Below are 27002 nucleotides of genomic sequence, written 5' to 3'. Positions count from 1 at the left end.
GGAATCAGTAGATACCGAAACACATGTTAAGCAAAGAAAAAGAAGATACACAAAAGCCATAACAAAAATACTAATAACTCATTAATTTTTTTATTTAAAAACTGTATCTCTGCCTATAACCAGGTAATAAGAAAATTATGTGATTAGGACCATAACAGTATATATTAAGTTACATCATTCATATAATTCAGAATAAAGTCACTAATGTATTTTCTATAAAAATTGCACTACAATAATATTCATTGTGTTGATTACAGTTATTATTATTTGTTTGAATAATGACTCATAAAACATATTTTTCTGTTGACAAATTCATGTTATTCATTATTTAATGATGTGTGGAGATTGTTGTGTTATCTTTGACTACAGTATGAGTTATTTTCATTTGTAGTCAATAAATTGATGGACAGGAAAGTCACAGAATGAGGGGCTGAGCATATATAACTGCCTGCTTTTCCATGCTACACTATTTAATTTTATCCTTCAAACTTCTGTAATATAACAACACAGAGAACTGCCATTTCAATGATGTTTCATAATTATTTTCCATTTTACTTTTGAAATATTTGCTTTTTTGAGGAGCTATTTATTCCATTATGCTATGTGATTTTAATATATTATAATCTATTTCTGAGCCACTTTTCTTTCTACTTTAATGAGAAAATGGAGACACATTTCAGCATAATAAAGAACCTCTTACTCTAAAAATACATCCGTTTATTTTCAAATAGCACATAATATTTATTACTTAGTCATTAAATTCACATAACATTTGTCTTTGGAATGTTTTTTTACACATTTAATTATTATTACAATGGATGAGTGATGACAGAATTTTGTTTTACTTCCTTCAACCATCAGCATGAGTTTGACCATGTTTGTAAACTCAGGTTAATTTTTTTTTTTTTTTTTGGATTTTGAAACAAAAAGAAATATATAGAAAGAAGTTTAAAAATTACTTGTTAAAAGCCCTAGAGGGTCACAGTTAAAGACAAATTACCCCTGTTAAAATGCCTTGCCTATATTTCACTATCTCTACAGTGGTCTATTCATTCTGTGATATTTGAAGGTACTTTACATTTTTCAGATGCCTGCTTACTCTCTAAGATCATACAACATTTTCCTTATCTTTAAATGTCGTTAAAGTTTCCCATAAAATTGGAATGTTTAGCCATTTATATAATAATGATTCCTAAAAACAGTTACCAGAATGATTACTATGATACAGATAGTCCACTGACCAATGAACAGAGAAAATCAATAAAGCGGAAACTTAAATTAATAATTTTATTATTTAGATAATATCATTATCTTTAGTTACAGAAGTGAAAAAGAAATCAAAATCAGAAAGATATGAACAGAGAAAGAAGATATCTATATTACCTTCAGGATGTGGACGTTTATCTGGGAAGGAATAATAAATTACAGCATCTTTAATATCTCATTTACCATCCATTTTATGAACACACACAGACACACAGAACACACACAAACACACACACACACACACACACACACACACACACAGAGATATACACACACATTCCTTCGTGAATTAGTCACTTGAATTCTAAAGTGATGAGTGAAATGACCATGCTCATGGATGCTTACAAAAAGTCAAAAGCTATTTTTCAATATTTCAGTGTCTACATGTAACCTTGGGAAGTACAGAAATGCCATTGTGTTTATTCTAAACTGCTTATTATTTTAAAATTTGCAATTATAATATAGTAAAATGATTTGCCTCATTGCATTCTCTTTCCAAACCATCTTAGGCAACTCCCTTGCTCTATTTCAAATTATTGACCCATTTTATCAATCATTACTACATATATACATATACAAATGCATACATATATAATTATAACCTGATTACTCATAATACATTATATTTTCGGTAGCTTCCATTTATCATTGAGTAAACAAGTGGGGTCTTCTTCTCTAGAAAAGAATATTTCCCCTAATTTCAGTAATTTTTAATTGCTTGTAGTTCTTTGATTAGAATTGTAGCTTGTGAGCTTTCTCTCTGTGCAAGAAGAGATTGCCCATGGTGTCATACTGTTCAGGTTTTGTTTAGGCAAATGCCTAAAAATCACTGGGCTATTTATTCATAATATTAGTTGATAATATTAGAGAATTTAGGATCAAGTCACATTTCATGGCCCCAATCAGGAATATAACTTTACATAGGACCAATCTTTTAATACACAAATCTTTAAGGGTATTTCACATAGGTACAAAATCATAAAACAAAGTTGAATAAAAATATCAGTTACAGGATTGGTTTAAGATAAAATTCCTTCAGATATGTTTCTTTCTCTATAATATTTCTTATATCACAATATAAGTTAAGCATCCACTGTTTTCAAAATTAATTTAATGTATTTGGTATATGACAATAATTTCATCAGTGTGATGTTTTAGCTTAAATTTTCATGAGTATATCCATGGCAATTCTTTTATTTTATTAACTTTAATTGTGTAGTTATTTCAAATTAATATTGTCTTACATTTTTTCATTTATAAGCTTTTCTTAACTTCTATTTTATTATGTTTATATTTGGTACTTAATCTGTGGCTTTGTGTGTTACTTAATAAATACTGTAATCTTTTACTTTTTGTTTGTTAATATAAATATCTTATATTTGTTCCTATAATGGTGGTGTTCTTCTACTTTGAATATCTTATGATTTAAAATTTATGTCTCATTCATATTCATCTTATTTATTCCACATACTGTGTGCTCTTGTTTTGTGTGTACTAAAAGTATTTTGATGGCTTATACTTTATTACAACATTTGCACAATATGTACTTTTAAGGTACCTGTCTCTATAAATACAGTTTATTATTTATTGGGTAAATATGATATCAATGTTTACTTTTCTTTACTTGGTATCAAGGTTTACTTGTCTTCTCGGTTTTTCACTTAGTTGAGAAATTTATATAAATATTTCCAGGTTATTAATATATGAACTATAAAAACAAAGCAGAATATAATACTTATTTCCAAGAAAAGCAGTCCTGTTGAGGCAGAATCTTAGTATTTCGTAGACCACTTATTTTGCATACATTTAGGAAAATTGTATATTTCAAGGATTTCTGAATTATAGTCACTTAAAATACTTTAGGCTTGTGAAGGGTATAAGGAGAATGACATAATCTAACTACTTAGAAAAGCATATTGTGGATTAATTGTCTCTCTAAATGTATACATGAAGAGAATATTTTGATTGTCTAACTCTGATGAACAAAGTTCAATTATTGGATGATGCACAGAAACATTCTATGTAAGAAAGTGTTTTTATTGTATTTAAAAGGTCTGAATGTATTTTTGATTTTCATTTCTATTATATAGATAATGCAGTTAATGTGCTTTTAAGAACTCTAGGTACAGTTTGGTAAAGTATACATGATAAATTGAATCAGAAAGTATTCAGGAATAAGTATGTTGTCTGTTCCACTTCATCACTGATAATTTATTAATATTATTTTCTGTAAAGGGTAGTGTTAACTGTCAAGTGGACAACATCTGTCATAAGTAGGAAACAAGTCTCTTATACATCTGTGGGGTAATTTTAAATAGTTAAACGAGAGTGGAAAGGCTCATCTACTATTTCTTTGGTTAATATCCTGAACTATATTTTAAAAAGATAGTCACCTGGACATATGCATTCATTACACTCCAATATTGTTTGTAAGTACCACCCAACAACCTTCTTCTAGTACTTATTTCCTTGACTCTTATCATGCTGGACTATAATAAAAAAAATCTTTCTTCAATTGCATTTGTAAGGATGTCATTACTAAACATAAAGAAAAAACAAAAAAATTGTTGGCTCATGTGGAGGATATGGAGGAGTGCAGCTTACTGGCTTATTTGCTATAGCTTGATCAGAGTGCATTCTTATAGACCATGGGAGCACTAAACTAGGGACCGAATCACCCAAAATGGACTGGACCCTTTCCCATCAATCACTAATTAGGAAAATACCTTGTAGGTATGCATGGAGCCAAGTTTTACAAAAATATTTTGTGAGTTGAGGTTTCTTCCTCTCAGATAATTTTTAATTGTTTTCAGTTGACACAAAACTTTCTAGCACACTATGATAAGGGGTTCACTGCTGCTCCAAAGCAATGACTTCGGAAAGACACTCATCAAGATCATCTCACAGAGGTGTGATTATTTGTGTATTAAGGTGGACAGGCTACTTCTTGTGCTGAGAAGGGAACTTGGCATTGCTATACATGTAAGTTGGTTTTGGGAGTGGGAAAGAAAAATATAGAGTCAATCTGGCTCTATAATTCTAGAGAAATGCTGAGGTCAATCAAGCCACTGCAAAGAAGCCTTGAAGAGGCTTCTTTTTGCCAAGATTAAAGTAAAGCCTCAGTAGCAAATGACAACCATAAGATTTTTGAGATGAAAGAGCCATAGATGATTGCTGAAGAAAGATGCATGCATAAAGTAGAGCTGACTGAAGATACAAGTCTGTGCATCAGTCTGAATAGATGGAAGTTGGAGATTAACTAATCCATTACTGAGACAATTGACTACAATATGACCAGCTAATAATGGACAATGGACTCCAAGATTTGTTGTTATTGCTGCTGGATATTGCTCATTCTTAAGTTCATCCAATCCTTGAAATGGACAGCTATCTTTCTGTTTTGAAAAAATGTCAACTTAGCAATATTTGATAATGGGAACATTAAATATATGTTTTCTATTTTTAGAAGGTTGGTAAAGATATTTTTTGTAAGTGTTGAAACTCTTAAGGACTATAGAATTTTTTATATTTTGCTGAAAGTATGTTAGATTATATTATAGTAACCAGACTGTAGAAATGAAAGGTGAAATATTCAAACTTAAATGTGATGTTTTCCATCAAGTAGAAAAGGAATAGATTTATTATGACATTCTCTTATCTCAACCAGAAAAGAAACTAAGACTCTCTTTAAAAAATATAGAAATTAAAGATTTGTCTACAGTAACATTTTTTTGATATTACATTTTTAAAAACTATTACAAGGAAATACTCTTGTTCCCTCTATGTACTTATAGTTATCTTATTTATTAATTATTAACATAACCATACAGCTGTTATTTTCTATGAAATAATTTTAAATAAGTATTAGAAATCCAGTAAAATTTGTCCAAAATGTTATTTACTTTCAATTTACATACTCAACAATATTTATTTTGTCACAAAAATGTGACCCTGTGCATATTTCAGAGAGTATGAAGATTATAGGAAAAATGTATTTCTAAAAATACATATTAATAGACAGAAAGAGGAGAGAGAGTCCCAGTAGGATGTCCTCCCTTCTTTCCCAGTTTTCTGGTAAGTGAAGGCTTTCGTGGGACATGTCCCTTGGGCTAATATGCAGATATAAGTGAATATATACCATTTGAGTCTTTCTGCTTCTGGGTTAACTCACTCATTATGATCATTTCTAGCTCAATCCATTTATCCACAAATTTCGAGAATTTCATGTTTTTAATAGCTGAGTAGTATTCCATAGTGTATATGTACCACAGTTTCTTTATCCATTCTTCTACTGAGGGACACTTAGGCTTTTTCCATGTTCTGGCTATTATGAATAAGGTTGAGCAAATGAACATGGTTGAGCAAATTTTCTTGTTGTGTGCTGGAGCATCTTCTGGGTATATTCCAAGGAGTGGAATAGCTGGGTCTTGAGGAAGCCCTATTCCCATTTTTCTGAGATAGCACCAGATAGATTTCCAAAGTGGCTGTACTAGTTTGCATTCCCATCAGCAATGAAGAAGTGTTCCTCTCTCCCCACATCCTTGCCAGCATGTGGTGTTGCTTGAATTTTTGATCTTAGCCATTCTGATGGGTGTAAGATGGAATCGCATAGTTGTTTTGATTTTCATTTCCCTGATGACTAAGGAGGTTGAGCATTTCTTTAAGTGTTTCTCAGCATGGGAGAATAGCAAAGTAGAAGGATTCAGAAGGCCCTAGAAACCTACAAGTAGAACATTATGATAGGCAGATTTGGGCTCAGGGGTCCCGCTCAAACTAAGGCACCAGCCAAGGACAATACAGGCTGTAAACTTTAAACCCCTACCCAGATCTAGCCAATGGTCAGAACAGTCTCCACAGTTGAGTGGAGAGTGGGATATGACTTTCTCACGTACTATGGTGCCTCACCTTTGCCCATGTCCCCTGGAGGGGGAGACCTGGTGGCACTCAGAGGAAGGACAGCAGGTTACCAAGAAGAGACTTGATACCCTATGAGCATATACAGGGGGAGGAAATCCCTCTAAGGAACAGTCATAGGGGAGGGGAATAAGGGTAAAATGGGAGGGAGGGAAGAATAGGAGGATACAAGGAATGGGATAACCATTGAGATGTAACAAGAATAAATTAATAAAAAAATAAAAAATAAAAACTAAAATATGAAGGAGAAAGAGAGAGAGAGAGAGAGAGAGAGAGAGAGAGAGAGAGAGAGAGAGAGAACAAACAAACTGACAAAGGATAAATCTTGGAAGAGATCTAAGTCAAGAATAAGAATGAATGACTAAAAAATGAATAATATTTCATGTGGAAATATTGACAAATGAGTCATTCTTTTGTGATGAATCCTAAAATATCCAGTATTGTGATAGTGTCATCAGAAAAGGCCTTTTATATCATGACAAAATATAAATGACATTTACCTAAATGATTTTGACAGGTAAGTTTTATTTAAATGTTCCTGAGAATGGTGAAAAGACATTGACATACAAATAATCATTTAATCTCCTAAAAAGAAGTTACTCTGAACATACTATAAGGGAGTAAATTATTGGGAAAATGCTAGGGTAATAAAATATTCAGAATTAAGTCTAAGAATGTTAAATTTAAGTGAAGACTGATTCAGTGCGATAGAAACTCAACATTGTTACATGATGAATCAGTGGGAAAGATGCAGGAAACAGAGAAGGTGTCGTTAGTAGTTGTTACAAAGACACTACTCTTTCTCTGGTAGAATGGCTAAGAAATGCTGATAATCACCCCACAGATACATTTAGAATGACATTTTCTTGGGAAATAGAGATCAATTTCATGTGAAGAAATTTTTATTTAGTGTTTGTTCCATACTCCTGAGTAGATATTTGCAAAAAGTAACTTCACTGGTAATTGTTATTGAAAGCAAATTGGGATAGTCATTCCCCTTAAGAAGTTTATCTAAAGAGAATAATCAAGTCAATCTACCCAAATCTCTGACTCTATTTTTTCCCAAATCAAGATAATAGTTTTGACTATTTGAAATGCTTAATGAAGCAACCTTATTTTGTTAAATGAATGACTTTATTTGAAAGAGTTCTCATGTAATAATGAATTATATAAATGTGACATTTTTAGTGCTTTGGCTTTTTATATTTGACAGTCTTGAAGAAAACTTCTTTCCTATCTTGATGAGTCTAAAATTCTGAATATAGATAGATCTCTATCACACCTTATCATTATCAATTTAAAACATTTATCTAGCCTTAAAATATTTTAACCCGTAAACAAATAAACTTCATTGTAAAACTAAGCTAATTGGTCTTCAAATCCATCAGAGATTTGAGATGGAATAAACTTGATTACCTGAGTATGCCAGGAGTGCAAGTTAATAGCTTTCCAATTGAGATGTCAGAGACAGTTTGCTACCTGAATGGTCATCCAAAACTCTCTATAATGTTAGAGCATCTTCTTAAGACTTCTGGCCCAAAATATCTGACAAACATATTTGTGGGACAGAAATTATTGAGGACTTGCTTACCTTGTCTTGGCAGAGTTTGGACATTGATTATGCCTGCATACAAGCTTGCCATTTTTAGGCAGAATTCTGTCTGTGGTAGAAACAAGGACAGTGGCTTGATTGCTACATTTGAAGCCATCTCCACAATGAGGTTCTTTGATGCTCATCATCCTCTTTGAGTTAGGCTCGGTGTTGCCAGGACTTAACCTGTCTCATTGTCAGTGAATCTTCAAAATAAGAAAAACATTTTTAAATGCCATATTCTTCATGTGTCTGAGATTTTTGAGAACCGTATCTAACTATCCTACCTTTTCTTTCTATAGTGTGTAATAAGATAAATGTATATGTAAAATTATTTAACTGATAAAAAATAAAATGTAAAGTAAATAAATAGCTGTACTCTATTTATATTAATATTTCATGAGTAAACTCAGACATTTTCAAATATAAATTGACTTGTGAAACTTTAAAAAAAAGAGTCACACTTTCTCATGAATTGCTTTTACAATAAAATAGGATCATTAAAAAATTGAATAAAGTTTGATACTAGTCCTTATTTTAATTCAAAAATTGACTATAGATAGACACCGTGTAGGAATAGACTTCTGTTCAGTTCACTATATTAAAATATATGAAAACAAAATCTATTATTACTTCTGTTATTCAAAAATCACTTTAGTGATACATATAATGTAAAGCAAAGCCTGATAAACATTAAATTTTTATTATTTCAAAAAATATAATATTATCATTTATAAACTCATAATTGTTCTAGCCCAAATGTATTTTTCAGTATTAACATTTTGATTTAGTGAAGTTGACATCAGTATATCTAGTTATCACCTGGCAGAAGTGCAATTTCTGACCTCTGGAGCCCAAAGAGAGCTGTGGGCTGCTGAAACTCAGCTTCTATATGCAATGCCTCACTAGAAACCTCACAACCTAGAAAACAAGTGGATCTCACATCAGGTGCCCAGGCCAACCCATAGAAAATTCCCCAGTCAGGCTGGCACAGGCACACTACAGGGACTGAGGGCAGCACATCGGGCCCGAGCAATTTCTAACTTCTGCAACCAAGAGAAAGCTATATGCTGCTAAAGAACAAGGGTTGCACACTACTGTCTAACCACTAGAAGCAAGCAGGCACACTGGAGTACCTCCCTGCTCTAATACCTTTCTACCTGCTCCTTAGTTTACCTTGTTTACAGTCAAAGATCCAATAGAGACAGTGAACGAAACAGAGGTGCCTGAACTTCCTTGGTCATAAACACGGATCCAAAGCTACAGTTATGTCAGCAGAAGTAAGTAGGGCATTGGACTGAATCCCCATTGTGTATACTGCCTGTCAGAGACAACCAAAACGACTAACATCAGAGACATTACAATAGGAAAAGGTCAGCATAAGAACACAAGAATCAACTCCCTAGATCGTTTGATACCACCAGAAACAAAGTCTCACGATCAAAACATGCCCTGGAGGCTAACTACATCTTGGAAAACAAAGGATATAAACAACCCTACATTTTCATAACCTAAAGAAAGGAATCTCACACACAGTTTACCACTAACAACAGCTAAAAAATAGGAACAAATAACTACTGGTCATTACTATCTCCCAACATCAATGGCCTCAACAACCAATAAATAGGCACAGGCTGACAGAAGGGATGCAAAAATAAGACCTGTCATTCTGCTGTATACAAGAAACACAGCTTATCAATAATGAGAGGTATTTCCTCAGAGTAAAGGATTGGAAAACAGTATTCTAAGCAAAGGGACCCAATAAGCAAGCTGGAGTAGGCATTCTGGTGTCTAATAAAACAGAATTTCAACCAAATCTAATCAACAGAGATAAGCAACGAGACTTAATAATCATCAAAGGAAAAATACATCAAGAGGATGTCTAAATTTTGAACATCTGTGCAACTAATACAGGAGCACCCACATTAACAGAAGAATTATTACTAAAGCTTAAATCATACATTAAGTACCTTTATAAAGAAAGGAGCGATCCCACACTACCAACTTAACAGCCCAACTAAAAGCTCTATAACAAAAGGAAGCAGACACACCAAAAAGGAATAGATAGCTGGAAATCATCAAACATAGGGTAAATATCTATAAATTAGACACAAAGAGAACAATTCTTATAATCAGAGAAACTAATAGTTAGTTCTTTGAGAAAATCAGCAAAATAGATAAACCCGTACTCAAACTAACTGAAAGGAAAAGGGAGAATAATCAAATCAAAAAAGTAAAAAAAAAAAAAAAAAAAAAAAAAAAAAAGGAGACATAACAGCAGACACTGAGGATAGCCAAAGAATCATGAAGACTTAACTCAAAAGTTTATCTGTCAAAAAATTTGAAAATGTAAGTGAAATAGACATTTTTAATAAATACAAACTATCTGAATTGAATGAATATCAATAAAACAAATTAAAATTTCCTGTATCTTCTAAGGAAATACAGGCAGCCATAAAAATTTTCCCAACCCAAAAAAGAAGCACAGGGTCAGATGGAATCAGCACAGAATTCTATCATACCTTAAAAGAATCAATTGTTTCCAAAGTATTTCCAAAGTAGAAACAGGGAAAATTAACAAACTCATTCTATGAGATCACAAAGTCCTTGATACCTAAGCTACACAAATACCCAAAAAAGAAATAGAATTTCAGATAAATTTTTTATCATCATAGATGCAAAAATGTTTAATAAAATACTCACAAACCAAGAAAATATCAAAAATATCATTCACCATGAACAAATAAGCTTCATCCCAGTCATGCAGAGGTAGTTCAAAATATTGAAATTCCCATAAGTGTATTCCATCATATAAACAAAGTGAAAGAAAAAACCTACATGATCATCTCTTTAGATGTTGTAAAATCATTTGATGAAGTTGGACACCGACTCATATTTTAAGTCTTGGAGAAATCATGAATATAAGGCATATACTTAAACATAATAAAGAGTTCTTACAGCAAACCTATAGCCAACATCAAACTAAGCAGAGAGAAAGTTAAATCATTTCCACTGAAAGACACGGCTGTTTCATCTCTCCATATATTTTCAATGTAATACTTGGAGTCCTAGACAGAGCAATAGGACAATTAAAGGAAATCAAAGGGATATGAATTGGAACAGAAGAAGTGAAAGTATCACTACTCATGCATGATATGATAGTATCATAATAAATGACCCCAGATTTGACCAAGGAACTCCTACAGCTGCTTAACACCTTTAGCAAAGGGGCTGGATACAAAATCAGCTTTAAAAAATTCAATATCTCTATGTATACAAATGACATATTGGCTGAGAAAGAAATTAGGGAAACCACACACTTCACAATAGCCACAAGTAATATAAAGTATAGTGGTGAAACTTTAACTAAGCAAGTGAAAGACTTGTATTAAAAAAACAAAAATAAAAGCAAAAACAAACAAAAAACCCAACCAAACCAAACACAACAACAACAAAAACAACAAAAATCTAAAAAAACAAAACAAAACAAAGACATATTTCAAGTAGCTAAAGAAAGAAATTGAAGAAGATATCAGTAGATGAAAAGCTATCCCATACTCATTGATACAGAGGATCAACATAGTAAAAATGGCCATATTATCAAAATCAATCTACAGTACAGATTCAATGCAATTCACATCAAAACCCCTAAGCAATTACTTACTGACCTTGAAAGATCATTTGTCACCTTCACATGGAATAAAAAAAAAAAAAAGAAAAGAAAAGAAAAAAGAAAAAGAAAATGAATAGTAGCTAAATCAGTCCTGTACAGTTAAAGATCTTTTGGAGGAATCTTCATCCTGGATCTCAAGCAATATTATTGAGCAACAGTCAAAAAAACTGCATGGTATTTTCATAGAAATAGGCTGGATGTTCAGTAGAATTGAATGTAAGAGCCAGAAATAAACCCACACACCTATGGACACTTGATTTGACAAAGAAGTCACATCCAAACAATAGGAAAAAGAACATTTTCAACAGATGGTGCTGGTCTAACTGGATTGTTACATGTAGAAAAATGCAAATAGATCTATATTTATCACCCTGCTCAAAACTAAAATCCAAGTGAATTAAAGACCTCAGCATAAAACCAAACACACTAAAACTGTTTTAAGACATAGTGAGGAAGAATCTTGAACTCATTGGCATAGGATACATCTTCATAAACAGAACACCAATAGCTCAGTCTCTAAGACAAACGAGTATTGAATGGAACCTCATGAAACTTAAAAGCTTTTGTAAGACAAAAGACAGTTTCAGCACAACAAAATGACCCCCTACAGACTAGGAGATCTTCACCAACCCTATATCTAACAAATGACTAATATTCAAATTATGTAAAGACCTCAAGAAATTAAATACCAGCATACCAAATAATCCAATTCAAAATGGGCAACAGAGCTAAACAGAGAATTATCTACAGAGGAATATTGCATAGCTTAAAAACTCTTAAAGAAATGCTCATCATTCCTAGTCATCTGGTCAATGCAAGTCAAAACAACTCTGAGATTCCATCTTACAACTATCCAAATGGTTAAGATAAAAAACTCAGGTAACAGCACAAGTTGGCAAGGATATGAAGAAAGAGGGAAACTCCTTCATTTTTGGTGGGAGTGCACACTTGTAAAACTACTTTGGAAATCTATCCAGTGCTTTCACAGAAGACCAGATATAGTACAGAAAAATAGATGAAAATAGAAATGATCATCCTTAGTGAAGTAACCAAGACTCAGAAAGCCACACATGGTATATACTCACTTACAAGTGGACATTACCTCAAGATAGATGTCTTGAGAGTAATTCCACCTAGTGGAGGATCAGGACAGATACTAGGACATGCATCCAGACTCTGTGTGAAGAGCTATGAATTGTATGCAAGAGTGGGGGGCAGAAAGACAGGGGTGAGGATGGGAAGAATTATTAGGTGCTCTGCAAAGAGACTATCATGTCTGGTGGACCTGGACACAGGGCAGCCTACACAAACTGATGCACCAACCAAGGATGTGGCAAGCAGAGGACCAAGACCCCCTGATCAGATGTAGCCAATGGACAGCTCATTCACCTCATGGTGTTGGTAGTCTAGGGAACCTGGACTGCCTCTGACAAGAACTCTGGTATTGTTGACTTGATCACTGCCCCTTTAGGGGAGAGGTCCAGTCAGAACACAGAGGATGGGGATGCAATCTATCCAGATGAGGACTGATAGGCTATGGTCAGAAGGTGGGAGAGGAGGACTCCACATATCAGAAGTCATGAGGAGGAGAATAGAACAGAAAAGGGAGGGAAAGTGGGAATAGGAAGATAAGAATGAAGGGAATACAATCCCGATGTATTGTGGATAAATTGTAATAAGAAGACATTTTTAAAATGACACAAACAAAATAAAACAAACAAACAAAAAACAACATGATGCTTAATGTCAGTTGTCAACTGTATATCATATCTAGAGTCATACAGGGGACGAATTCTTGGATATGTCTATTAAGGATTATATTAGGTTCAGTAGAGTGGAAAGACCCAATATGGATAGATCCAGTGGGGGTGGGTCCCTATGCTGTTTCATATGCTGGGATCCTGGACTGTATAAAATAATAAAGTAAGATGAGCAGAAAACACACACACACACACACACACACACACACACACACACACACATATATATGTGAATATATAATTATTATTAAATACCTACAAAGCAGTCCCATCTTTTTGTGTTTTTTCTCAATAAGGAATATGAAATCAGCCTTAATAAATTGTATGTTTCATTCATTGTAATGAATATCAAAGTGACATTTAATTTATTTTTTGTTTTATTTAAGATGCTTATCTTGGGTGTTTACTCACACATTATCTGTTTAGTTCAGATTCCTTTAAGTGAAAGATTTTCCAATTGATAGTGCATTCAAAGGATAAAAGGAACTAGAGGTGACAAGAGCTCCACAAGACCAATGGAGACAAGTAAGCAGGGTGCAGAGGGGTTTGTGGAATCTAAAGCACCAACCTAGGACCATGCAAGGACTTGACCTAGACCCACTATACAGATGCAGCCAATGGAATGGCTTCATATGTGTCCACTAGTAAGAGAGAGGGGACTGTGTCTGACATGGGTTCTGTTTCCTGATTTTATTACACTTTCCTTGGAATAGACTGCCTTACCAGGTCAGAGGGGAAAGGATAAACCCAGTCCTGATACAACTTGATAAACAAGTGGGTGGGTAGGTGGCCTCCCATTTCCTGAGGATTAGAGAATAGGGGAGAAGCAAGAGAGGATGGGACTTGAAGGAGAGTAGTGAGAGAGCTACAACCATGAAATAAAATGAGTAAATAAATCAATTAATTAAACAAAACTACAAGCCAGGCATTGGTGATGCATATCTTTAATCCCAGCACTATGGAGTTAGATGTAGGCAGATTGCTGTAAGTTCCAGGCCAGCTTGGTCAACTAAGCAAGTACCGAAAAACCAGGGTTACACGGAGAAAGCCTGTATAGAAAACAAACAAATAAACAAACAAACAAACAAAAACCCAAAACCAAAATCAAAACAAAATAAATAAACAAAAACAAAATAACAACAAAAAAAAACAAACCAACAAAACAAAAAGAACTATTTCCCCAAGAAAAGGTATACCTCTCAAGACACAGATCTATTTAAATCATTCAAATTTTTATTAAAGAATACAGAATTTCCTCATTGTATACTGAATTTCAGTGTTGTTCCTGAGAATTGAAAATTTATTTCAGCAGTTCACTCTTAGTTAAAAGATAATGCATCAGGCAATTTTCCACAAAACATCTTAAAAATAAATTAAATCATAATGTACCAAAATAGTAGGTAAGAACAGTTCTAAACAGGTTATAATGTACATGTATGGATAGGAAGAAAAAAATCAATACATTATTCAAAGCCAACACAGAAATGAAGATGAAGACTAGGAGTAGAAGAGATGCCTGGTCCAAATCATGTCCTGTATTCTATTCTCTGAACTTCAGTAATAAAAGTGATAGATTGACATATAAGTTAATATAAAGATTACAATGAATTCACTTTAGTGTGTTTTTTCTCTATTTTCTCTTATTAACTAGATGAAAAAATATAAATTCTTGGTGCATGTGAATCAAGTATGACAGTGAAGATTTAAACATGATAAATATCAAATATAAAATCACCTCCATGAAATGACACTCTTTCTAAAGTATTATAGGACAACTCAGTTACATGATTCATGTGGTCCCATATAAGGGACTTCTTACATGCAGGATGTGATCAAACCACTGATCAGTACATAGACTCAAATGAATCTAGACATCTTTATCCTCTCTAATCAGGGCAGATCACATCCCCCAGTTTTATGGTGTAACTTTTTAAAGACATATGAAAAAGAATTATTAAAATAACCACCGTTCTTTTGTAGCTCAAACCCAAAAGTAAAATCAAATTTCCATCATGTAATCACTGTAGTCTTAAAGTAATTTCCCTTAAATTTGGGAAGGAAATGTCCATACATTTATTGATTCATATAGATTACAACTCAGGATCAAGCATATGAAAAAGCATAGAATTTAGACAAATTCTTTTTCTTTCTGTATTATCTTCTAAACAAGGAAGATATCATTAAACAGTCATTAAGGCACATTGTACATTTCCTACCAAATGTCAAAAGTAGTGATTTGAACTTTTGGGGGCTTTTTCTTGGTACTCATTCAAATATTTAGTAAGGTCAAAGGAGCACAGAGGTATGTAAATATAAAACTTCATGCAATCTGTTACTTCACAAAGTAACTTGTAATAACAAAATTGCTGTAAACATTTAAACATTAGAAAGGTGGATACATTTGCATACTAGAGATGTTGATAAGTCTTCACACCAGATATGTGGAAACAATTATACATTAGTGAGATGAACACATGTACATTAGCAGGTAGGTACATTTACATAACTAAATAGGTAATTTTAAAAACAAAAAGTAAATAAGTGAGTTACAGTGTCTTAAAAGGTGATATTTAATTGTAGTTAGGTGAAAAACCTCTAAAAAAGATTATTAAATTATCATAAATGTACCTTTTTTTCCTTTTAAGGTGAATAGAATTTTAAAAGAAAGTCATTTGCTCTATTCTTATTTTTCAGATTCATGATCATCAAAGAGGCCTAGCTATGAAAAATGTACATTATAGTGATATATATTTTATACAAGTATTATATATATATATACATTATATATATATATACAAGTCATATATATATATGACTATAATTATTTAGATTATAGATTTAAATAGATGCTGATTAGTAAATAGATGATATATAAGTAGATGATAGATAAAAAATACATATATACATACATATATAGAAACTTAGGTTTAAAGAGAATATTTTAATTTAAATCAAGTATATAGGCCTACACTCTTAATCTTTAGTTAGAAATGCTCTGTGCTTCTAGAATGTATTAAACTTGCTCTTATTTATCATTTGTTGCAGCCTCATAGGGGTAATAAAGAACACACACTCTTGCCCTGGAGGCCTACAATCTTAAGCAGCCAAGTTTAGCAAGTAAAGTAGTTGAAAAATAAATTGCTGCACATGAAACTTTTATTCCCCCTTTCATTTTATCTTAACCATCTGTTAAAACAGCAATTTGAAGTGTAGCCTGTGTCAGAGGAATGATCTGTAAGCTAGAGACCTTGCTGCTGCCAGTAATGGGAGGTTTTATTCAACTACAAGGAGTACCCCTGGGCTATAAGAAAGCATAGGTGTGCAATTTTTTAGAAGCCAAGACTTTATGGTATTAAATTATTTTCTATAACTTTGAATGACTCTGAAATACACAATTGATCACTGTGTTGCTAACATTCTAGTTCCACTGGAGATATTTGTCCTACAGTAGTAGGATTGGATATAACTACATAAATTGCCCTAGAGCAAAGAAGACTAAACAGTGCTAGTGAGAACCAGGTCACTAAGACTGGAGTAATGAAGCAAGATTCATGGAAAGTGTTATGTAGTGCAGAGGGTGCTAGAAGTGAACATATGTGTGAAAGAGTAACCACAAGAATTGGGGTATAATGAAAAAATTATTTGGAGGAGTAGTGGGATGCAGACTGGTGATTTCAATAAAAGAGTGGTATAATGCAAATGATCTGAGATTTCAGCAAGTCTATTATTTGGAGGAATCATTTCAATATTAAGTGCATGCATTAATGAAATCAGATAATTTAGTTACTCTAATTAAAACATAGACTCTTCTTTCATGAATTTAATTTATTTTAAGATTGACATGCTTTGAGAGAGTTTAATGAATTTAACATTAGTAAATATGAGCATTTTTACAAAATTTTAGTAGGTAAAGAAGGAAAATAGTTTGTGGATATGGTATAGTAGTGATGTATATGTTCAAGGTACAAATTTAATTTGTCCAGTCTGTGCACAATATAGGGACACACATATAAACACTCCTACACTCAAATGACACTACAGTGAAGTGAACTGATTGCTTCAATAAGTCCTCTAAAGCAACCAGTAATTTGGTAGTATAATAATGCCTTATATTATCTCTCATAAGTATTTATTATTAGTATCATTATTTTAAGTTATAAGATGAATTGTATTGATATATAAAAGTATGACATATGTGTTTAAAGGTATACATGTTTTAAAAAGTTTGGTATGCCCACAACTATTCCTATATGAATATGAATATTTATATTTATAATATTTTCTGTAGTGGTGAACTTAATTTTTTTAACTGTGTCTCAAGTATTACCTTTCTAACTTAATTTTCTCCACTCTTTAATTTCTACAAAACAATATCTAATTAATCTCATTCCTGTTTCAATATGTTCACATTTTAAGCTTAAGAATATTTTTGAATTATCTCTTAGTTGCTTTATATTGTCAAATTTATTTTCTAGGTTCCTGTTCAAATTATTATTATTAATATTCTTCTGATATTGTGTTTGACCAGAGTAAATATCAGAAGAATTAATATTCTTTTCTCTTACACTCAGTTACACATAGTAATTTTTGGTTATTGGTTAACATACAAATTCTTCATTGTTATATACAAAAAAGCAGATATCATATCAGTTTCTTGACCCCTATTAAGTAAGATACTCCAGAAGGTCCTGTGTCGCAGATTAAAATTTTCTATTAGAATGAAGAAGTTGGCACAAAGAATACTTGATGGAGGATGGTTCAATCCATTGTGGATGTGCAATCACTGAACTTATGGTTCTGAGTACTATGTGAAAGCAGATGAACATGCCATAATAAGAAATCCAGTAAAAAGCATTCCTCTATGGTCTCTGCATCAGATGCTGCCTCCAGGTTCTTGTCTTTGCTGAGTAGTTGTCTTGACTTTGTTCAGTGATGGATTGCAATTATGGAATTATGAACCAAGTAAATACATTCTTCCTAGACTTACGTTTGTTTATGTTCTACATCATATTAATAGTAACACTAACTAGGGAACAAATACAAACATAGACACAAACTCACACACACACACACACACACACACACACACACACACACACACACACACATAAACATACACACACCACATAAACACATACATGCATACAAACCCACCAACACCCAAGCTCATACCTATGCACACACCTGTTAAAATATTGACATATGCACATACACATTCACTCACTCACATACACATAAACACAAACACACACTTCCTTACATATGATTGAACCTAGAGGTGTACCTGCACATATAGAAATGTACACATACAAACACATGTGCATAGTTTTCCTCTTACATATTGTGTGGAAGTTTAGTCATACAAAATAACATATGATTTACAGGAAATATGGATAACTATGTTAAAACACTCATTTGATCTTGTGGGAGGGCCACCAACATAGTATGAAGAAAAGTGTTCTCTAAAATTGTGTCAATAGTTATAAACTGTTAATCTTGGTGGAAAATAGAAACAACAATGGTGCTGTAAAGGGAACTGAAAAACTAAATACAAATGTTTATAAATGGCATAAATTGAATGGGAATTTCTTTTTACTACTTTCATTTTTGTCAGGCATAGTGGTGCATGTCTTTAACACCAGCAATCGGGAGGCAGAGGCAGGCAGATCACTGTGAGTTCAAGACCAGCCTGGTCTTCAAAGTGAGTCCAGTACAGCCAAGGCTAACACAGAAAGACCCTGTCATGAAAAACAAACAAACAAAAAAGTAACCAAACAAACAAACAAAGAACAAACAAAAAACAACTTTCATTTCTGCAATATCCTTGATTATATGTTTACTTCTTTAATGGGGATTTTATCAAATGCCCCTCCTTATCATTTTCAGTTATTATGTTTGCATAGCTTTGTTTGCTTTGAGTTCCTAGAAGTTATGTGAACTTTTTCAACCTATTAATTTCTGTTTCCAAATGTAAATGGTTGTGCCAAAAAAGTTAAAACATTATTTGGACCAAGGGAGAAAATAATCTTTTTAAAAAGCACTGCCTTATGGGAGATTTGGAAACCAGGACAGATGGAGGGCTTTGGGAGACTTAAAGAATATTTTTTTTTCAGTTTTAAAATTTATTTATTTATTTATTCACTTTACATTCTGGTTGTAGTCACATGCCACCTCACCTCCCAGTCCCACACACCCTCTCTTTCCCACACCCAATTCCCCTATTCCTCAAAACATGGAATTCCCCCCCCTGCCCATCCACACCAACTCATCATTCCATATCAGGACTGAGTTTGTCATCTTCTCCTGTGGCCTGACAAGTCAGTCCCACCAGGAGAAATAATAAAAAGCCTGACACAAAATTTCATTTTTGAGAGAGACCCCACTCTTTTTACTAGAGGACCCATATGAAGCGTGAACTTGCTTCATCATCAGCTACATCTTGGTAGGGGGGGAAAGGTTTTGTAAAATTCAATGCTGATTTATGTTTCTCAAAAATCTTGTTGAAAGCCTTGTGCTGAGAATCTCTTTTATTACTGTTGTATAATCTATGATCATTAATTGTTCCCATGTATCCTAATAATGCAGGTTTTAAACACAATCTTGCACAGTGTAACTCTCATCCTAACCATCTAAGTTATATTGACCATATTTGCTAAAATCCCTAAGTTACTTGTATTTTAGTTCGTTCTTTGCTCCAGCTGAATCTTCTTCATCTCTCCTGCTCCTCTGCCTATTGCTGAACCCCTACTTCCTCTTCTAATTTCTTGTCCCCTGGCTAGCAGGATGTCCAGCCTTATTTTTTCAGTAGCTCAGAGGAATGATCTGTAAGCTAGAAACCATGATGCTGCCAGTATTGGGGATACAAAAATCAGCATATGAATTACAAAATCACTTTATGCCAACACCTCTCCCTTTTAGCCTATTAAAAATCTCTTTTTCTTAAAATAACAAAGCATATGTAACATAACAATTATGAAAAATATTAGGTAAGACTTACTTTTGCATATTTGGCATCCTTGTATAAAGTATTTTACTCTCTATCGATTTCTACCATCTATGTACAAAGTGTTTTGACTACATGTATATATATGTACCATTGTGCTTGCACTGCCCATGGAGGCCAGATGAGGGCAATGAATGCACCAAAACTGGAGTTACAGATGGTGGTGACCTGCTATGTGGGTGCTGGGAATCAGACCCTGGTGCTCTGGAAATTAAATTTAACTTCAATTGCATCAGATATTTTAAAAGGAATAAATATTACCTAATTATCTAGGAGGGCAAGAAGCTTCCAAAGGAATTGAAATGACAGAGGTATTTGGTTTCCTGGACATTCCCCCTAATTTTTCTATAACATTTAAGCATCATCTTTAGCCTTCTGGCTCAGAATATTTGACAGAGTTTTCTATGAGGAAGGAATTATAAATGACTCACCTACCTGATCTTTTCAAAGCTGATCAGTCAACTCTCCTTCATCCATTTTGTCTGGATCAGACAGTATTCTATCTGTAACTGACATGAGGCCAGTGGCTAGTTTGCCACATATGAAGCCTTTGATGATCTTTGAAGTAGATCAGGTTGTTGTCAGAAGACCTATCTCATTGTCAAAAAAAAGCCTTAAGTTATTAAATATTTAAATGCTACATTTTGCAGAAAACTGAAGTTATTGATGATCATCTATGTAGGACCTAGCTAGCCATTTTGAAATTTTCCTGGATGCAGATTATTAAGGGAAGAGTTATTGAATCCTTCTATGAGGTAGAATTACCTTGGCCATTTATTTTGTATTTTTTGTTATATGGTCCTTATGCTCTGCAAAATATAAACTTTCAATGGTATTGTAAATTTTTGTATTGATATATGTATTAGCTGTGCACTGAGCAACTTCAGCTGAAAAATTCCTTATAAAATGAAATTTTATATACACCATTCAAAGAATGACATGATAAGTCCTGAGGACTGTGTAGCCAAAGATTTATTGGCCATGCATAGCTGAAATCCTGGCTGAAGACATTTTCCTATTTCAGTCAATCTCAAAGCTACTCCCATGTGAAGGGTTGAGAAAATTATGTTACTGTCGTGTTTAGTCTTCTTGATATCTCTCCTTCTGTCTGGAGCCAAGATTTTCAGGAGGTCTGCTACACTGTCAAATATGATATCCACCAGTTTGCATGGAACACATAGCTTTTTGTTTCCTACTGAGAAAAGAGCATGTTCATTCTCCTCCCCATTGCAACATATTTCCTGTTCTCCATTTTGGAATTAGGAACATTATATGCTGAACTAATTCAGCAGTCCTTTCTGAAATCCAGTGTGTAGCTTCTCTTTTTTTTTATTTTTTTAAACTTTTATTGAATGTCGATGATTTACACATCATGTACAAAAATCCCTTTCCCCCCTCTCCCAGTAAAATGCAACAAACAGACAAAAAAAAATCTTGCCACAGAAGCTGTAGTGCATCATGTAGTATAGTATTTTTTCCACATATATTTACTTTCCAATGTTCATTGCTGTGAGTCATGGGTCTGGTTTGAGGCCTACACTATCGTTACTGGATCCTTACTGGGACTGATGTCAGATATACCATTGTTGCCATTTGTCAAGGAGATTCTTAATCTTTGAATCTGCAGATTTGGCCCCTTAATGTGTTCCAGCACGTCATACATGGGGCATATATTGGGGTGAGGTCCACTCACAGACCTGGATCATGGCCTGGGCCCACTCTCCAGCTGTCATGTCATCATGGCAGAGCCTGCTCTCCTGATCCCCAGTACACGGGTCAAGGCCAACTATCTTGCTCCCATGTCATCAGGGCAGGGATGGCTCACCTTTTCCAGTGTCAACAGGGCATGACCCTCTTTCGCACTCCCATGTCATCTTGGCAGGGCCAGCCTTTATCATGGCAGAGCCAGCTCTCCTGCTCCCATGTCCTCAGGGCAGGTCCCACTCTCCCACGCATGTCATCATGGCAGGGCTGGCTCTCCTGCTTTTGTGTCCTAAGGGCAGGGCAGGCTCTTCTGCTCCCTTGTCCTTGGGGTAGGGCCAGTTCTCCCATTTTTTTGTTCTCACGGCAAGGACAGCTCTCCAGCCTATATTTCCCCAAGGCAGGGCCAGATCTCAGGCTTCCATGTTCCCAGGGCTGGCTCACCTTCTCCCACATCCTCAGGGCCAGCTCTCCTGTTCTTGTGTCTTCAAGGTCAGCTCTCCTGCTTCCATGCCCTCAGGGCCAGGTCTCCTTGCTCCTGGTCAAATCATCAGATTCTTTCTGGCCATCAAGGCACTGATGGCCTCCTACTCCTCTGGGTACTGGATCTCGTGGGCCATCGAGCAGGTGGCAAGTGGAGGCCCCTCAAAGTCTTCATTGAATTCCTTGCAAAAACCATGGATGTTGGCCCAGCTAAGTTTCTTGTCCTGGAGAACTTGGGACTCTGTTGATTCATGCCTCCAGAGTTCCTGGCTCCATCATATGCTCTATCGACCATGGGCCCAGGCTTTGGTGCTGCTCCTAGTATCCACATCTGCATGATCCAGCTCTTGGCACTGAGCATGGCCCCAGCCTGTGAGAAGAGGTCTGTGAGGCCTGTGTTGTGTGTGCTGCAGTCCTCACTCTGGCTCTACTCAAACAGCACCCCCTACTTGAACATTATCTCCTTGGCCCATACTGTTCCAGGCCACAACCTGAAAAGCAGGAGGGCAGGCAGCAGTGGCAGCCTGGGGTCCCTGGGAGCTCACAGGAGTATGGTCTCATGGTCCTGAGCCAGGAGGGCATGAACGATTCACAAGACAGGATTTCCTCCTTTCTAGGAAACACCAGCATTGTGTTTTAGAACTCTCAGTGTGGTTCTTTGTTGGCTGTGCTGTGTGAGATCGATGCCATCTTGGATGATCTTGCCTTGGGTATTTCTTTTCTTTTTTTTCCCTTATTAATTTATTCTTGTTACAGCTCAATGGTTATCCCATCCCTTGTATCCTCCCATTCTTCCCTCCCTTCCATTTTCCCCTTATTCCCCTCCCCTACGACTGTTCCTGAGGGGGATTACCTCCCCCTGTATATGCTCATAGGGTATCAAGTCTCTTCTTGGTAACCTGCTGTCCTTCCTCTGAGTGCTACCAGGTCTCCCCCTCCAGGGGACATGGTCAAATGTGAGGCACCAGAGTATGTGAGAAAGTAATATCCCACTCTCCAATCTACTGTGGAGAATGTACTGTCCATTGGCTACATCTGGGTAGGGGTTTAAGGAGAGTAGCATGGGAGAATGGCAAAGTAGAAGGATCCAGAGGGTCCTAGAAACCTTCAAGTAGAACATTATGATAGGCAGATTTGGGCCCAGGGGTCCTGCTCAAACTAAGGCTTGGGTATTTCTAATACATTGCCTAAGTATTTCCTCCAAATCAGAATACTCTCAGGGGTGAACATTTCTGTGTAGCGATGGAACACAATCATCCTCCTCAGATTGCATTGAGGACCTTACCTTTCAAATCCTGCAGACCCACCTATGGCCCCAGTGTGTATCTTCTTAGCAGGTATGCTACTTTTCTCATTTAATAATTTTAAAATCAGTATATCAAAATTTGGCAAAATGGAGAACATAGTCCACTGTATGATCTTGTTCCAAGGCAACAACAAACAGGATTTGCATTTCTATTTTAGCAAAGAGACCTTAATCTAGTAATGGAACCTTGACAACACACATACAATATCCAGTCTGAGCATGTTGGACTATAGCCAAATCTTTTCTATCCAGCACCTCAATGGACTAAAATTTTGCAATTTCTTCATCCCTTTGTAGCATTTTACCATATGGAGCTACCTCCTTTGGTGCTATTCTTAGTTGCAGATGGGATTTCTTTAAAGATTCTCTATTTTGATTCAAAGATTCCTTTTACCTTTGTTCTATGGCCTTTAATTTAGCATCTGTTTTCTCAGTCACTTCTTTCTCCAAGACTGAGTTATTCTTATCTCTTGGAAGCAGTATATACTAAACTGTAATCATCACTGACAAAATTATTTGTAATTTAAGAGAAATACACTCAAATGGAATCCAGAAGCACTTTATCATTGTTTCTTAACTATTTATCAACATGGAAAATAATCTTTTTAATATCCCTAAATTATTTCCTTTTTTATACCCAGATTTCCCTGTAGACACTGCCAGTTCAGATGTTGAAAGCTTCTCAGTCTAACTTTATATCCTGCTTTCAGAGAGAGGCTTTTTTTTTCCCTTGCCTCCATCAAGTAATCTTGACACCTACTCCAATTTGGGTAATTATTCTGTTCACAAGTGTTGGCTACTCTGGCCTGCAGGAGTCATAATTACAAAGGCCCTTCTCAAAGAAATTTGCTTCCTACCTTGGATAGGAAAGCCTGGCTCTGAGAACCTTGACTGTGTTAAAGAACCCCTTTTTTTTCTTTTTTAAGGGTAAAAAAGAAGTTTTGGTGAGCATGCTCCACATTTCTCCCTCTATAGCTCCATGTCCTTGTCTTTCTTTTATCATTAAGCTTAGTGAATTAAAATCTAGTTATTTGGCTCTTGACTCCATTTATTAATCAAGTGTGGTCGGTTATCTGGCCTTTCATAAGTCAGAGGCTCCCTTGCCTTTCTGGAATGTACACAGATTTTCATTGTCTCAATCCTGGCTAAGTGTGGCTGCCCTGGGCTTCCTCCCTGTTCAGAAAACCTTCTTCATGACCAGTTCTCAGGACAGAGTCTTCTTCAGCTATCATTCAGAAGGCTGAAGAAAGATGTGACCAGTTCATCCTGGAGAAAGGAACCCACAGTTGGCGCCCAACATTGGGCAACATTGTCATCTACTACCGAAAATTAAAAATACTGGTCATTGCAATGGACGGTGAGTTTTCCAATGCCTAAAATGTCTTAAGGGGTAAAAAAAATCTTCAACTCTATTCTTCCTACTTTTCTCTTCCAGTTAGAGTCCTTGCACAGGTCCAGATAGAGTTTGTGGAATAACTGAAGCCTTTTATTCAGGGCAACTCTCTGATATGGGCCAAAGATTCCCTAACCTGACCTCTGAACCCCAATTGCCCAACTACATGTGGGAGATCACATTATAATCTCTCTGAACGAAAACTGGTTTCACAGCAACCAAGCAAAGGCCATCTAGGGTGGTTCCCAATTCTGAAACTGCGGCTTGGCTTGTGTTTAGTGAGGCTGTGAATTCCTCTAACAAGAAATTGTTTAGAGAATGTTAACTGTCTTCAGCAGCACTTCCTATCTTTTTCTATCACCATGGGAAACAATTCTTCACATAAGCAGAACCCTCAGCTTAAGGCCATATGCAACCTTGTAAAAGCACAGGGCATAAAAATTGAAAGAAAAAGATTTATTCATTTTGGAAAGAGTTTACCCCAATAGTACCTTCTATTACCATGTATAATATTTATAACCTTTATGCATGGTCCTGAGTTGCTTCCATTGTACAAAATATAAATAATCAGGGTATAACGTCTCCCCAATTTCCATATATCTTAAAGATTATCCTCCAATGCTTTTGACTAATTCAATATATGACCTTCCTGAATCCTCACCCCAGAATTTCTATTAGGCCTACACACATGTAGCTCCAACTACCTTATTACCCCAATTCAACAACCCAGCTACTCCCAGAGCTCCATTGTAAACACAGACTATCCTTACTCCATTCTACTTCCAGACAAAGTGGACAAAACAATCCCTGCTTCCCAGTCTTCTAAACAGAACCCTCCCCATCAAAAGCCAACCAAAAAATAAAATTAAGAGCCAAGTAATTTCATGACCTATTATCTATGCTGTACAATGGAACATGATTCTGTGAAAACATCAAAAACTCTGGTTAAATTTTTGGCAGATACTGCAACTTCTACTCATGACTTCTATTAGGGACCAATATTTCAGAAATTCCCAGAGTCGCCAGTCAGGAAAAATCAAGACCCAGATTACACTTCATGGGATCTTTTTAAGCTTCTTAGCCAACAACTCTTCTTCACAGAGTTACAGGAGATATTTTATTGTTCAGAATGTCTCTATAAAATTCAAAATGAAAATAAAACAATTCCTTCCCCTGAGACAACTATCTAAAACCTTACCAACAATTCAACACTAGTGTAAACAAACCCATCTCACTCACCAATCACAAAACTAAGTGGTTACTGACTTATGCTCCCAGATGAAACCAGGCCAAGAAAACTCCTATGTCCCTTAGTTTCAGGGATTAAATGTGCACCCACTAAAAGCCTTTACAACCAAGTTACTCAAGTAGAGAAAGATCCTGTATGTCTAGATTAAAATCCAGGAGTCTCTGCCATTTTCATCACTGATGCTGAACTAAGATGAGACCCAGGCTATAACTTTTCCAGTCTGGCTTCAGGCTACAAAAGCTAAGCTCAAGGATATCAGGTCTAATAATGTGCTATAGACTTTTTCCAGGGCTATGCCCACTCAAATAACTACACTGCCTAGACTCTTTACCCTGGCCATTGCCCAGCACTGGAAAACCTCTAAAGCCTAGAATTGTCTGGTTCTCTTTCTGGCCTCCCTCTCTCTACTCCCTCCACTCAGACACCCAAAACAAATAAACAAAAAGTAGAGGTACAAAGACAAACATAAAAATGAAATTGACAAGGGCCCTGCCCTCTGACTGGCCACAGGCTGGCTGCCACTACATGCATTCTCGAAAATGGCTAAAAAAAAAAGTGGCTTCGAGATGTCACTCTGGTTGCTCTTGACTTCACTCACACAGCCTCTGGATAGCTGCACTCAAACCTGGAGCCCCAGGAGTTATTTGCTACCTCCCCCTTCCA

Source organism: Acomys minous, assembly GCF_964271855.1.
Source record: "Acomys minous genome assembly, chromosome: 3".
NCBI classification, from domain to species: Eukaryota; Metazoa; Chordata; class Mammalia; order Rodentia; family Muridae; genus Acomys; species Acomys minous.
This window is presented reverse-complemented; position numbering follows the sequence as displayed.